Raw genomic sequence first — 14,354 nt, 5'->3', positions numbered from 1 at the left:
TTTAGCATCTGAACCTTCTATGCTTTCTGGGAAACCAAAGAAACGTACATTGTGTTGGCGGCTTCTGTCTTCCAAATCTATAATTTTGCTTCTAAGGAAAAGAAGTTCTGGATCCCGATCCGGTATATTGTTGAGGCGGTTCTCTACAACAACAACTCATTCAGTTAGATCTTCAAGACAATTTTGAAATCCAGCAATATCTGCATGTATGGATTTAGTTTCATTTGTTAGGGCAAATATGGACGTCTCCATGCCCTCTAGGCGTCGTCCTACTGTAGATATTTCCTGAGATATACAGTCCATAGTTGGATCTGGAGCAGTTGCCATACTAGGATTAGGTAATTTTTGAGTTGAATGAAAGGTATTGAAAGCTTCTGAGATAGGAAGGCCCTGATTTAGAGCTTCAGAGTACAGAGGTTGTTTTATGGATTTATTATTCAGATGGCATCTCATGTTGTTCTTTTTTTTTCTCTCACTAATCAGGTAAGTACATTTTTAATTCCCTTCTTCACTTTGATCATAAGTCACTAATCCATAAGTAAAGTAAAGTTTTGGCTTGCTGAGAAGGACACCAATAGTTCAGACACTACTGCTGGTGCTGTGCAATAGCTGAGTGAAATCCATGTATAATATCGGAGCAGAAGAACTGATAGCAATATTAGTAGTATGACAGCGAATACCCAATATTGAGGTCAATAGTATTGAAAGACTATTTGCTTTCTGACATATAGAGGGACCATCTTGGGGGCGTCGATAACATCAGTGAATAATGACGCAATCGAGTATAATTAGGCAGGAGTATTCAGCTTTTTCCCTATAGTAGCAAGCCACGTCAATGTAAAATCACAATTCAGCCCAATTGATATTAAGGGTCACATATACAAAACACCACACTATCCAACTAACAATGGGAGAAATTGGGAGAAGTTCTATCACAAGGAGAAAATAGGTGAATCAGGAATGGCAGGTGATTGTCGCTAGCTTTAGAACTTTCTGTTGTATTAGGGGCATGAGCTCCCGTATAAGGCAACACACAATACTTTCCCAGTGGGGTAAAAAAGTCTGCAAATTAGGATTAGCGACCGCTTGTTACAACCTGAATGTAGTGGCGAAGTGGCAGTCTGTCAGACTCAAGTCATTATAGAGACCAGACCTTCATATGCAGCACTAACCTTGTCACATTGATGACGACGATTAGTTAAGGAACCCAGGCCAGTCCCAAATGGGTACTTGTTTTGGCAGATGTGTAAGCTGAGGAAAGAAAGTCAGGAGTCAGCACATCACAGGATACGCAGGGTCTTCATGAGGCACAAAGACTCTAGACACATTATTGTGGTTCTCCTCTTCAGTTTCGTGTGTGCGTCACAAGTGACAATTCTCCATTTGCCAGGCTAGTCAGATATGCCTGCCCAGCCCAACAGCAATGCAGACTGACTGTGTCATGAAGAGAGGACCGGAAGGAGGCGACACTTCACAAAATACACTGTTGCGACACCTTCATAAAACTGCAAGACTTCGGACGCGTTTTTCTCAGGCTGTTCTTCTCGACCTCGCTTGTACGTCATTGCCGTATTTCACCGCTCAGCAGGCCCCCACTTGGTTCTCCTTTGAAAACTGTCACTTACGGGTGTTAACCAGTAACATGGTTACCGCATAGTAATCCTCAGCTGCTCAGCTGCCCGAATCCAGGGACTGAAAATGGATTAGGCTTCTGAAAAGTACTGTCACCTACGTCTGGGGTTCCTCGCAGTGCGGAGCTCTGGAATCAATCAATCAGGGGTTTATAAAGTGCGCTACACACCCGTGAAGGTCTCAAGGCGCTGGGGGGCGGGGGGAATGGCGGCTGCGGGTCAGTTGAAGAACTTGGGGCCAGATGTAGGTGGCCGTTTCAGGCCATTTACCGATCGGTAACTGCCGATTTTGGCCGTTACCGATCGGTAAATGGGTGACAGGTATGTAGGGGGCATTATTTTACCGATTCGGTAAAATTACCGATTCGGTAATTTTAACGAATCGGTAAAATAAAAATTCGGTAAATTTACCGATTCTGAGGCTCCCATATGTAGGTGGGACTCTTCTGAGTCCCAGAGGCCTTACAGAATCGGTATTTTACCATCAAATCCAATTTGATGGTAAAATACCGATTCCGGTGTGCATGCACATGTGTGCATGCACACCTATGCCATGTGACAGGCAGACCTGCCCTTAGGGCATGTATGCCTGCCACATGGCACCCGAGCCTGTTTTGGGGGTGCCAGAGGGTGTCAAAGTGACACCCCTTGCACCCTTGTGAAAATCGGTATTTACCGATTTCGGTAAATACCGAATCGGTAATGCCCATTCATTCCTATGGGCTTCAAAGCCCATAGGAATGAATGGGCATTACCGATTCGGTATTTACCGAATCGGTAAATACCGAATACTTCCGAAACGGTATTCCAGCACATCTGGAATACCTACATGTCCACAGCTTAGATTTACCGATTTTTTTAATTACTGAATCGGTAAAATTCAGTAATTAAAAATCGGTAAATCTATTTTACCTACATCTAGCCCTAGGTCTTGAGGTCCTTCCTGAACGTGTGTAGGGTGGAGCAGCATCTGATGTTTACAGGGAGCTCGTTCCAAGTTTTCGCTGCACTGTAGGAGAAAGCTCTCCCGCCGGTTCTCTTTCTGCGGATGTGGGGGACCTCTGCAAGAGGTCGGCAGAGCGGAGGTCCCTCTTGGGTACGGGGAAGCATAGTCTTTCGTTGAGGTAATTGGGTCCATTGTTGTTGAGGGATTTGTAGGCGTGGGTGAGGCATTTGAAAGTGACCTCTTCTAGTCGGGTAGCCAGTGGAGGCCATGTAGGTGTTGGGTCATATGCTCATGGCGTGGTGTGCCGAGGACGAGTCTGGCTGCGGCGTTCTGGATGGTTTGTAGTTTGAATAGAAGAGTGTTATTGATTCTGGCATAGAGGGTATTGCCGTAGTCCAGTCTCAATCAATAAATCAAGAACATTTATAGAGCGGGCTACTCACCTGTGAGGGTCTCAAGGCGCTGGGGAGAGGGGGGGTGCTGCTACTGCTCGAATAGCCAGGTCTTGAGTTGTTTCCTGAAGGAGAGATGGTCCTGGGTCAGACGTAGGTGGGTGGGGAGGGAGTTCCACGTCTTGGCAGCCAGGTAGGAGAAGGATCTTCCTCCGGTGGTGGTTCGGCCGATCCGCGGGACGGTGGCGAGGGCGAGGCTGGCCGAGCGGAGCTGGCGGGTGGGTGTGTAGAACTTGAGGCGGTTGTTGAGGTATTCAGGGCCCATGTCATGAAGAGCTTTGTCTGCGTGGGTCAGGAGCCTGAACTTGATCCTCTTGTTGACGGGGAGCCAGTGTAGGTCTGTCAGGTGGGTGGAGATGTGGCTATGTCGGGGGATGTCCAGGATGAGTCGTGCCGATGCGTTCTGTATGCTCTGAAGTCTTTTCTGTAGTTTGGCTGTGGTACCAGAGTAGAGGGCATTCCCGTAGTCCAGACGGCTGGTGACGAGGGCCTGGGTGACCGCCTTCCTGGTTCTGGTGGGGATCCAGCGGAAGATCTTACGGAGCATGCGAAGGGTGTTGAAGCAGGAAGAAGTAACGGCGTTGACTTGCTTGGTCATCGTGAGGGAGCAGTCGAGGATGAATCCCAGGTTGCGTGCGTGGTCTGTGGGCTTGGGGGCGGTGCCCAGAGCCGGGGGCCACAAGGAGTCGTCCCAGGCGGAGGGGGATGGTCCGAGGATGAGGACCTCCGTCTTGTCTGAGTTCAGTTTCAGACGGCTGAGCTTCATCCATTCCGCAATGTCCTTCATTCCTTCCTGGAGACTGGCTTTGGCAGTGGCGGGGTCGTTGGGGAGGGAGAGGATAAGCTGGGTGTCGTCTGCGTAGGAGATGATGTTGAGGCCCTGTTTGCGTGCGATGGCCACGAGAGGACTCATGTAGACATTGAAGAGGGTACGGCTGAGCGAGGAGCCTTGAGGTACGCCGCAGATGATCTTGGTGCCCGCGGCGCGGAAGGGCGGGAGGCGGACTCTCTGAGTTCTGTCGGAGAGGAAGGAGGTGATCCAGTCCAGGGCCTTTTCTTGGATCCCGGCGTGGTGGAGGCGGGTTGTTAGGGTGCGGTGGCAGACTGTATCGAATGCGGCCGATAGGTCGAGGAGGATGAGGGCGGCGGTTTCCCCGTTGTCAAGCATGGTCCTGATGTCATCGGTTGCTGCGATGAGGGCGGGTTCGGTGCTGTGGTTTGCTCAGAAGCCGGACTACGATGAGTTGAGGGAGCCGTTCGTTTTGAGGAAAGTGGTCAGCTGTATGTTGACAGTCTTCTCGATGACTTATGCGGGGAAGGGGAGGAGCGAGATGGGGCGGAAGTTCTTGAGGTTCGTGGGGTCGGCGGTGGGTTTTTTCAGGAGGGCGCTGATCTCTGCGTGCTTCCAGCTCTCCGGAAAGGTGGCGGACGCGAGGGAGTTGTTAATGATGTTCCGTAGGTGGGGTGCGATGATAGTCGGCCTTGTTGAAGATGTGGTGTGGGCAGGGGTCGGCTGGGGAGCCGGAGTGGATGGTGTTCATCACGTGGGTGGTGTCTTCGGTGCTGACGGGAGTCCAGGTGCGGAGGATGGTGGTGTGGGGCGTTGGTTCGATATTTGGGTGCGTGGTCTGGGCGCCGAAGCTGTTGTGTATGTCGGCGATCTTGCGGTGGAAGAACGTGGCGAGTGAGTAGCAGAGGTCTTGCGAAGGCGTGATGTCGTTGTTGCTGGCGCTGGGGTCGGAGAGCTTTTTGACGATGCTGAAGAGTTCCTTGCTGTTGTGGGTGTGGTTGTCCAGTCGTTCTATGAAAGATGTTCTTTTGGTGGTGCGGATCAGCTGGTGGTGTTTCCGGGTGGCGTTCTTGAGGGCTGCCATGTTTTCTGTCGACTGTTCGTGGCGCCAGGCTTTCTCGAGGGTACGGCAGGCTTTCTTAGAGTGTTTGAGGTCGTCGGTGAACCATGAGGCTTTCTTGCTGGCGGGGTCTTCAGTGGAGCAAGGGTATTGGCGCAGTCAGTGATCCACTGTGTGAGGTTGCGGGCGGCGTCGTTGGTGTCCGTTGTGTTGATAGGTGGGTTTTGGCTCAGGGACGTGGTGAGCTGTTCGGTGGTGATCTTGCTCCAGCGTCTTAAGGGAACCTGTTGCGGGTGGTGGTGAGTCGTGGTTTTCATGAAGTTGAAGTGGACGCAGCTGTGATCGGTCCAGTTAAGTCCGGTTGAGTAGCTGAAGGAGACGTGATTGCTGGAGGAGAAGTCTGCTGGTTATTAGTGCGTGGGCGACGGTCCTTCTGCAGGCGGGGGATCCATTTGAAGATGCGAAGGTAGTTGAAGTTGGTGGAGGCGACGGCGTTGATCTGGTGGTTCATGGAGAGGAAGGAGTCAAGGATGATGCCAAGGTTCTGAGCGATGTTTAGTAGGGTTGGGTGGGCTCCCCAGGGCAGGTGGCCACCAGGTGTTGTCCCAAGCGGTGTTGCAGGGTCCGTGGATGAGGATCTCGGTTTTCTCTGAGTTTAGCTTTCGGCTGCTGTCCTTCATCCAGGCTGCCACATTCTTCATTGGTTCCTGGAAGCAGAGTCTGGTGTCTTCAGGATTCTTTGTGTGCGAGAGGATGAGGTGGGTGTCGTCGGCGTAGGATACGATGTTGAGCCCATGCTGTCTGACGATGGCGTCGAGGGGGGCCATGTAGATGAATTAAGCGGTTTACCAAGATTCAAGGCACACACCACGACAATCAAAACACAAATATGCAATCGTTTTTTAAAAATACAAAATAGAGTTGATATTCCAGTTCTTCTGTGTGTTCTTTTATTTTCCTTTAGCCAAATGCCAACGCGTTTCGTCGCAGTGGGAATTACCCTTACGACTTCATAAGGGTTAAAACAGAAATTCCAATTTTGTAATACATACATTATAAAAGTGTCAATATATTAACTATTATATGCACCCCGTGCAAAGACATGACAACTATGTTTATCACATTCTGTGGCAACCTGTCCCATCACCTCTTTCATTGATGGCAATAATGTATACTTAAAGCTCATTATCCCTCAATATTTCTTAGTACAAGTACAATACATGATTACAGTAGTAGTCTCTGGGGATATATAAAGTCCACTGCTTCGCCCAGTAATGTGAAATATAAATACAGCTAGTACTTCCCTCTTAATACAAATAACACCTCCTATATCACGTTTGGTCCCCAGTGCGCTCTCTTTCGCTTTAGACAAGTTCTGGTGCGAGTAACCTCTCTTGGTAAACCTTTTTTCCATATCCTGTATGCATGACAGAAAATGTACATCTTCGCTACAATGCAAGGGATACTTGGACATACACGAGGTAAGAAGGAGAACTGCTGTGTTTATTCTTTTAGAATTAGACTTCGCTGATCTGTACTGTATATATTAAACAGGTTTTAATTCTTTGTAGTTCCCCACTTCTAAATTTGTTTCGGGATCCGGAAAGCAAACGGTCACTGTTTTCCGAAGTTTGCGTGGATGGGATCATATATTGGACAGACCTTGTGTGGTTGACTTTACCATAGTGTGGAAATAAAATTGACAATTGTGCCCCATCATTTCCCTGTTTCTGCTTGACAGCCATTTTCCTTATTCAGACAAACACCCATTTTGTGTGGCATCCATTTTGTCTTCGGACCCACAAGCAAGACACCCTGCCTCTGGCACCCCCGTTCATTGACCACTCATTTCTGTGGTTCTGCCAATTCTGGGAACCAGCAGCAGATAGTTCCTGTTTTCTTAACTGTAAGACACCCTGCACCTGGCATCTTAGTTCATTGACCACCCCTTCCTGTGCTTCAGCCAATTCCCAGAACCAGCAGACAGTTCCTGTCTTAAGAAATAGTTCCTGTCCTTGACTGCAAGCCAGAGAGCAGATGGTCTCTGTTTTACACAAGATAGTTCCTCTTTTTGACTCTTGTGGTTCAGCCAATTCCCAGAACCAGCAAGATAGTTCCTGTTTTACACAAGATGGTTCCTGTTCTTGACTCTAAGCCAGAGATAAACCCCCGAATGAGTAAGGGCCTTCAACTGAAAGAGAACACATTTCCACACATCACATGCCCTCTCACGAGACACAAGACACGCCCCTACCTTGACACATCTGTTGGAAATTACTGCTTGTCACTTCCCTTTTTCTTGTCACTTCTCTTTTCTTCTTTTGCCTATTGACTGAAAACTGTATAAATATTCTGATGTGTGAATAAAGCTGCAGACCACTCCTGTACCCGCTTGGTGCTGGAGCTCTCCCCTTAACTCGAGTTACTGGACCCTTTTTTTTTTTTTACTCGAGCACCACGGACTCCTCTCCTTGCTTTGACTGAAATTATGATTATTAAGTATAGAAATTCTGAGATGAGGTAATATTGAATTAATTTACCACATTAATTGGCGCCCGAACAGGCACGTTTCCTTTTCCCCACGCGCCGGCGATATTGGACCCGGTACTGTCCCCTCCTGACCTTTGACGGACTTCAAAGTGCACAACGCGGGGAATTCCCGCTAACTCCCTCGAGGCAAAGAGGGGGACCAACTCCGGCCCGGCATCCACACGAGGCGGTGAGGAAAATTGCGGAACGTCCTGAACCAGAGCCCAACCTGTGAAGAGACGAGTCCGAGGTTCTGCGAGTCCCACCTTAGAAGCTGCGCTCATTTCAAGATCTTCAAGAGGCCTTCCAGTTATTTTTTCGGTGAGTACTGCTGAAAAGTATAAAGACGAACCCGCAGCTTTTGTGGGTGCGGTAAAGATACATGTTTTTGTTGTTTTCTCACCTATCTTTGGTGAGGACTGCTAAACTAGTATAAAAGACGGACTCACCACTTTGTGGGTGCGGTAAAGATACATGTTTTTGTTGGTTTCTCACTTATTTTGTGAGGACTGCTAAACTAGTATAAAAGACGGACTCGCCACTTTCGTGGGTACGGTAAAGATATATGTTCTGTTTGTTTTTCTTTTTCTCTCAATTCTAAATCTTTGAAAAGTCTTGCCATCATGCCTATTTTCTCGAAAATACGTAAGATAGCAACCAAAAGGAGTATTCTTGAGAAGGAAATTCCCCTTCCTCCTCGGGATACTCCAGGACACTTCATGTATACAAAACATGGTAAAAGACAGAATATAATGATGGACCCTTCCTAGAGTCAGCACCTGACTAGCTTTCCCCCCGTGAAGTTCCTTGACCCTTAAATTAATCAAGGGGGTTGTGTGCACACTGAATGGCACCCATCATCACCGTGCCTATTCCCTAGGGAATTTTAATGCAAATCAAACAACCGCAAAGGTGCACCACAAAACATGAAACAATAAGTGCAAATGGTGTTTAAGCACAATGAAGAAATGTTTCTCAGAGATGTTGAAGGTCTTCTTTTAATCTTTATTTTCAATAAGCAGTAAAACACATACAGCCGACGCGTTTCGTCCCAAATTGGGACTTCTTCAGGGCTTTCAATTTATGGGACGTCGCTTATGGGGAAGAAAGTGTGAGAGGAACCGCGGTCCAAAGATCACCTTCCCGGATACTGTAATCCTGTTATGTATTGGTTCATTCAAATGTTGAATTTGCAAGCATGGACTATAAGCATGCTAATGGGCAACGAAGATAACGTTTATCAGAGTTCCTCGGTGGTGTAGAAGATCTTGCCACCTTAATAATATGTCTGTCTCAGGCCGTCTACTGAGTAAAATGTAGAACTAGTGGTGGACTGAAGGTCCTATTAGTCCAAGGGAGGAGGGTGTAGGCACTGTGTTCCAGTAGGCCGTTCTAGGAAAAGCGGCCGGCGCCCATCCACAGCCCTCGTCCCGACGAAACACCCGCAGCGACATGGTGTTGGTGCAATTATTTATTGTGATTTATGGGTGGATTATACTAAAGACCTAGAACACAGATATAGATGGCCTGAAAATGGTACTTTTGACATGGAATGTATTATAAAATTAGAGGAACAGTTGTGGAAGAAAAAGGGAGTCCGCCAGTCACAAGTGACTCGGTGGAATTATGGAGAAAAGAAGCCCATAGGAGGCAACAGAAGGAATTGCATAAAGTTGAAAAGGGTAAGAGAATGTCAGAGCAGGCCAAGAAAGAACAGTTACAAGAAATAGGGAAAGAAGTAGTTAGTGAAAGGAATAAAAGGGAACAATCAGCCATTTCTACTGGTTTTTATCCTGTATTGCCATCTGCACCTGAAAACCTTAACATTGCACCACCTAAGACACAACCTACCGCCCCATCACCAGAGGATACTTTCACCAATTTCCTCTTAGATACTTCACCTCCATATGAGGTTCCAGTAATTCAACACCCTCTGCCTCCGCCAACCCTTTTACAACATAACACACCACCTCTCACTCCAGAAGGGGGTGCCGTAGGTCCAGACCCAAGTAAAACAATTCCCGACTGCCCCTATGACCCGACTCCGAGCAACACAGGGGAGGCAGTCCGAATAAGTAAAATACTTCATGACTCCTGGGAAGAAATAAGACATCTATCAGCAATTGACACGTTTCTTCAAGCGGCCTCTGAGTTTCTTCGTACTGGAGAGAACTCACGAGCCATTAACGCTATGACTACAAGAAGATCACACCCTGTAAAAATGCACATGTATAGGTTCCTCCTTTGCTGTTTCATAAAACACATACAAGCAGAGGAAAGAAATGTACCAGTTTCACTTTTTGACTTATTAGATTCCGCATCCGACCACACTAGTCTAGAACTTATAAATGATGCACTAGACAGGTTCACCCGTAAGGTGACCCGTATTCTGCAAAACTTGCCAACAAATGAAGAGAATAAGAAACTTGAGGAGGAAATTACTGAACCTACTGAAAAAGTCCTACCCGTTCATTCTTCCGTCCTTAATTCACGAACACCCCCGCCTACATTCCTCCAAGGTCACTCTGAACGGTCATCTCCAGATGTGTTATTTGAAAAACATCCAATGCATTAGACTACTGGTTAGACCAGGAACCTCCGCTTACACCGGAGGAGGAGGAAATAGCCAGAACTGCGACCCTATGGGTCTCTCAATATAAGAAATATGACAATGATCTCATGGCCCAACTTGTTCTAGCATTACCACGCTCACATCAAAGATTAGCAAGTCTCTACATGGTACAACATCTCATCACACTCAATGACACTCATTTTAAACATGATCCAAGACGCGAAGATTTTCTGTCTGACTGCGCTGATAACATGTTCCTCCACAATAGTTCAGTTTTTCTCAACACATTTATAGATTTTAGACAGAAATACCAGAAAACGACTGAATATAAATCTTTCAATAATACTTGTGGACCAATTAATAGACTTCCTCAAACACGCCAGTTCCCCATGAGAGAGGTCCACCCAGAGCTGACACGAATGCCGCGCTACAACGTGTTTTTATTTATGTACCCTTGACAAAACTTGAGTTACTAAGGATAAAAGAGATGGTTCCCTCCTACTCAAAGGATCCTGCTGGATTCTTTAAAGAATTAGGAGATGTATTAATGATGGGAACATATACTTTTTCTGATATCACAGCAATTCTGAAATTATTGTTGCCATCGGGTATATATGACAAACTAAGACAAAAAGATTGGGAAGTAGCAGGTGAACACATTAGATGGACCGAACTTCAGAATGACAAATACTAGAGTAGCAGGTCAAGGTATAGGAGACAGACTAAAAGCACTTCCTGGCACTATTTTAAAGGTGCTACCACAGTTACTGACAGTAAAAAAGGAGGCCTGGGATACCATTTCCTCCTGCAAACAGAAACATGGTGATGACATAGGAGATTATTACACCAGACTTGAAAAATGTTTTGCGGTAAATAGCGGCCTTACGCCGACAAGGGAAGCTTACCCGCATCTGTTTGTTTCCAAATTAGTAGATAACGCCTTGCCAGCTATTAAGGAAAGAGTACTAAAAGTAGAAATTACCTGGCAAGCACATACACCACCACAGGTGTTACAAATGCTACAATATCACCAAAATCGCATTAGGGATGAAGAAGAAAATGATAAGAAACGCATGGAAGACACCAAGATGAAAGTATTAGTAGCCCAAACTGCACCCCAGCGCCAACAGACACCAGGTAGCCAGACAAACGTGAAGAGCACTTGTAATTATTGCAAAAAGACGGGACACTTCGTTAAAGACTGCCCTCTCTTAAAGCACAATTTGGCTACTGATAAGACACAGCCTCGTCCATATCAGCCAAAACAGAATGTTTCCCAAGGCAGTTCAACACCTTCAGTTCCACCGACAACACAAATGGCTCAAATGAACATTATAGACAGCGACTACACTGAATACTACCCAGATTTTTCATGATGTTGCCCAGGGAGAGAAGATGACAAACTGCCCCTAATCCCCATCCCAGTAGATCAGAAAGGCCCATTATAGAGGTCCGACTTCTTAGGGAGGATAGAAAGTTTCTACTAGACACTGGGGCCAGTAAAACAACAATAAGCCATCAAGAGGTCCCAGAGGCTCCTCTCTCGGGTTCAAAAAGTATTTCTCTGGGTTTCTCCGGATAACCTGTGACAAACGCCACGTCAAAACCACTGCCCTTGCAGGTTGGTCCCCTCACAACAACTACAGATCTTATATTGACAAAATCATGTCCAGAAAATTTGCTTGGTATAAAAACATTGAAAGAATTAGGAGCCGTTATTGTTTGCTCACCTAAAGATGTCAGATTATTTCTACGAGATTTTAAGGGCCACTACACAAGTAGAGAATTAGACGAGCGTTTGAAAAATTTGCCACACATCCTTTGGGCCACTGATTCCACCACAGTAGGATGTATGGAAATAACACCTCACAAGGTTACACTGAAAGAGGGAGCCCAACTACCACGTATAAGACAATACAAAATTCCACCTCAAGCTGAACAAGCATTAATGTTAATTATTCAGGACCTAATACAGTGATTAAAGAAACAACTTTGAACATTTGCAATTCCCCTGTTTTACCAGTTCATAAAAAAGTGGAACCAGGAACACCACCTGTCTACAGACTAGTGGTGGATTTGAGAGAGCTCAATAAATGTGTAATTCCACAACACCCTGTGGTCCCAGACATCTCCACTTTACTCACAGCCATAGATGCAGAAGAAACGCATTTTTCTGTCATTGACTTAAAAAACGCATTCTTCAGTATACCCATTCACCCAGACAGTCAATACCTTTTCGGCTTCTCCTTACAAGGACGAAGTTTCCAATTCACAAGAGCTCCTAAAGGTTTCACCGAAAGTCCAAGTGTATATAGCCAAGCGCTGAAAAGACAATTGGATACTATTCAAATGCCCAAGGATACAGCCATACTACAATATGTTGATGATATCCTCATTACGGCCAGATCTGACGCAGCATGTGCTGAAGCATCACTACTAGTACTAGAATTCCTAGCTGCAAATGGCCATAAAGTTTCCCCTGGTAAGCTCCAATTTTGTTTACAGCAAGTGGCATACTTAGGGCACTTGCTGTCAAAGGAGGGTAGGCAGCTTACACAGGAACACATCCAGCTCATACAACAAATACCACAACCAACAACACAGAAACAAGTTCGAGCTTTTGTTGGTCTCACCTCATATTGTAGACAGTGGATCCCGCAATTTGCACTAATTTCTAAACCATTAGTGCAGCTGACAACACTCGAAGCTGGCGCTACTCCACAATTACCCTGGACAGATGAACACACGCAAGCTTTTCAGTCTCTTAAAAAGGCTATGTGTCAAGCCCCAGTGTTAGCAACACTTGATTACACCAAAGATTTTACCTTGTTTGTAACAGAAAACTCAGGTACAGCACTATCAGTCCATGTGGTTATTTTTCAAGTACATTAGATCCAGTAGCACAAGCATTACCTGCATGTCTAAAATCAGTAGCAGCTACTGCACAAGCTATTAGACAAAGCGATGCTATTGTATTGGGACATCATCTGATAGTCCAGGTCCCACACGCTGTAGAACTTCTGCTAAACAGAATGCAAACACAGCATCTGACAATAGCCAGACTCACCGGATATGAGATGATGCTTTTTCAGCCACATATTGAGATTGGACGATGCAACATTTTAAACCCATCAACACTGTTGCCACTGACCTCTCCTACTGAACAACTTCACAATTGTATTGACATAATTGATTTAGTGACCAAACCCAGACCAGATTTACAAGATACTCCCCTTTCTAAGGCAGAAATGACACTTTTTGTTGATGGTTCTTGCATGAGACTCCCCACTGGAGAACTAGCAGCAGCCTATGCCGTCACAAATGGTACAAACACCTTGGAAGCACACAAGATAGAGATACTGTCGGCACAAGCAGCCGAACTCATAGCACTAACATGTCACTTAGCAAAAGGAAAATCAGTTAACATTTACACTGATTCACAGTACGCTTTCGGGGTTGTACACAACTTCGGCACATTGTGGAAAGAGAGAGGATTCCTCACATCACATGGGTCTAAAATACAGCATGCTACACTCATCACTGCCCTCTTAGAGGCCAGTCAGTTACCAGTGAAAGTTGCAGTATTAAAGTGTAAAGCGCACACAAAAGGAACCAATGAAATATCAAAAGGAAATGATTCCGCAGACAGTGCAGCCAAATTAGCAGCAAACACAGAATTGAATATACTACATCGCCAATACGCAATACGAGACCCCTTTTATGACATCCAGGATGTCCAAAGTCACACCACACCACAGGAACTGCTAGAATGGAAGGAAAAAGGAGGGGTCCTTACAGATCAGGGTTGGATGACACCTGAAAGAGCAGTATGGTTTCTGCCGGATGCTATGGTACAGGTTATAATAAACACCATACATGGACCAGCGCATCTGGGAGAAAAAGCAATGTTGGACAGCATACAGAACATATGGCACAACAAAAATTTGAGAGCTGCAGCCAAACAAAAAGTCAAAACGTGCATGATTTGTAATCCGTTCAACCCAGGTAAAGGCACAAAGGTGGAGCAGGGTGGATTCCAACCCCCTGACCATCCATTTGAAGTTCTCCAAATGGACTATATCCAGATGGAGAGATGTAGAGGTCACAAGTATGTGCTAGTTGTAGTATGTGCTCTGACCAGATGGACAGAAGCCTATCCCGTCCCAGATTACACTGCAACGACAACTGCTAAGCAACTAGTAAGAGAATATTTCCCGAGATATGGGTTGCCCCGCGTCATCTACTCAGACAACGGCCAGCCCTTCTCCTCTGAACTCATGAATCAAGTGTCTCTTCTGTTAGGGTACACTTGGAAATTTCACTGTGTAAGACATCCTCAAGCAGCAGGTCTAGTAGAGAGACACAACCAGACTT

At 46.1% G+C, this 14,354-nt stretch overlaps 1 protein-coding gene across 1 annotated transcript in view; it reads left to right on the top strand.

Annotated features, from left to right (window-relative positions):
* The window catches only part of LOC147725374 (uncharacterized), a 2,508,159-nt gene that overhangs the window by 1,796,187 nt on the left and 697,618 nt on the right, over nucleotides 1-14,354 (top strand). The window lies entirely within an intron of this gene.

Source organism: Lissotriton vulgaris, chromosome 3_2, assembly GCF_964263255.1.
Source record: "Lissotriton vulgaris chromosome 3_2, aLisVul1.2, whole genome shotgun sequence".
NCBI lineage: Eukaryota > Metazoa > Chordata > Amphibia > Caudata > Salamandridae > Lissotriton > Lissotriton vulgaris.
The sequence above is the reverse complement of the archived record's forward strand: the minus strand, read 5'-3'. Positions and strand labels throughout refer to the sequence as shown.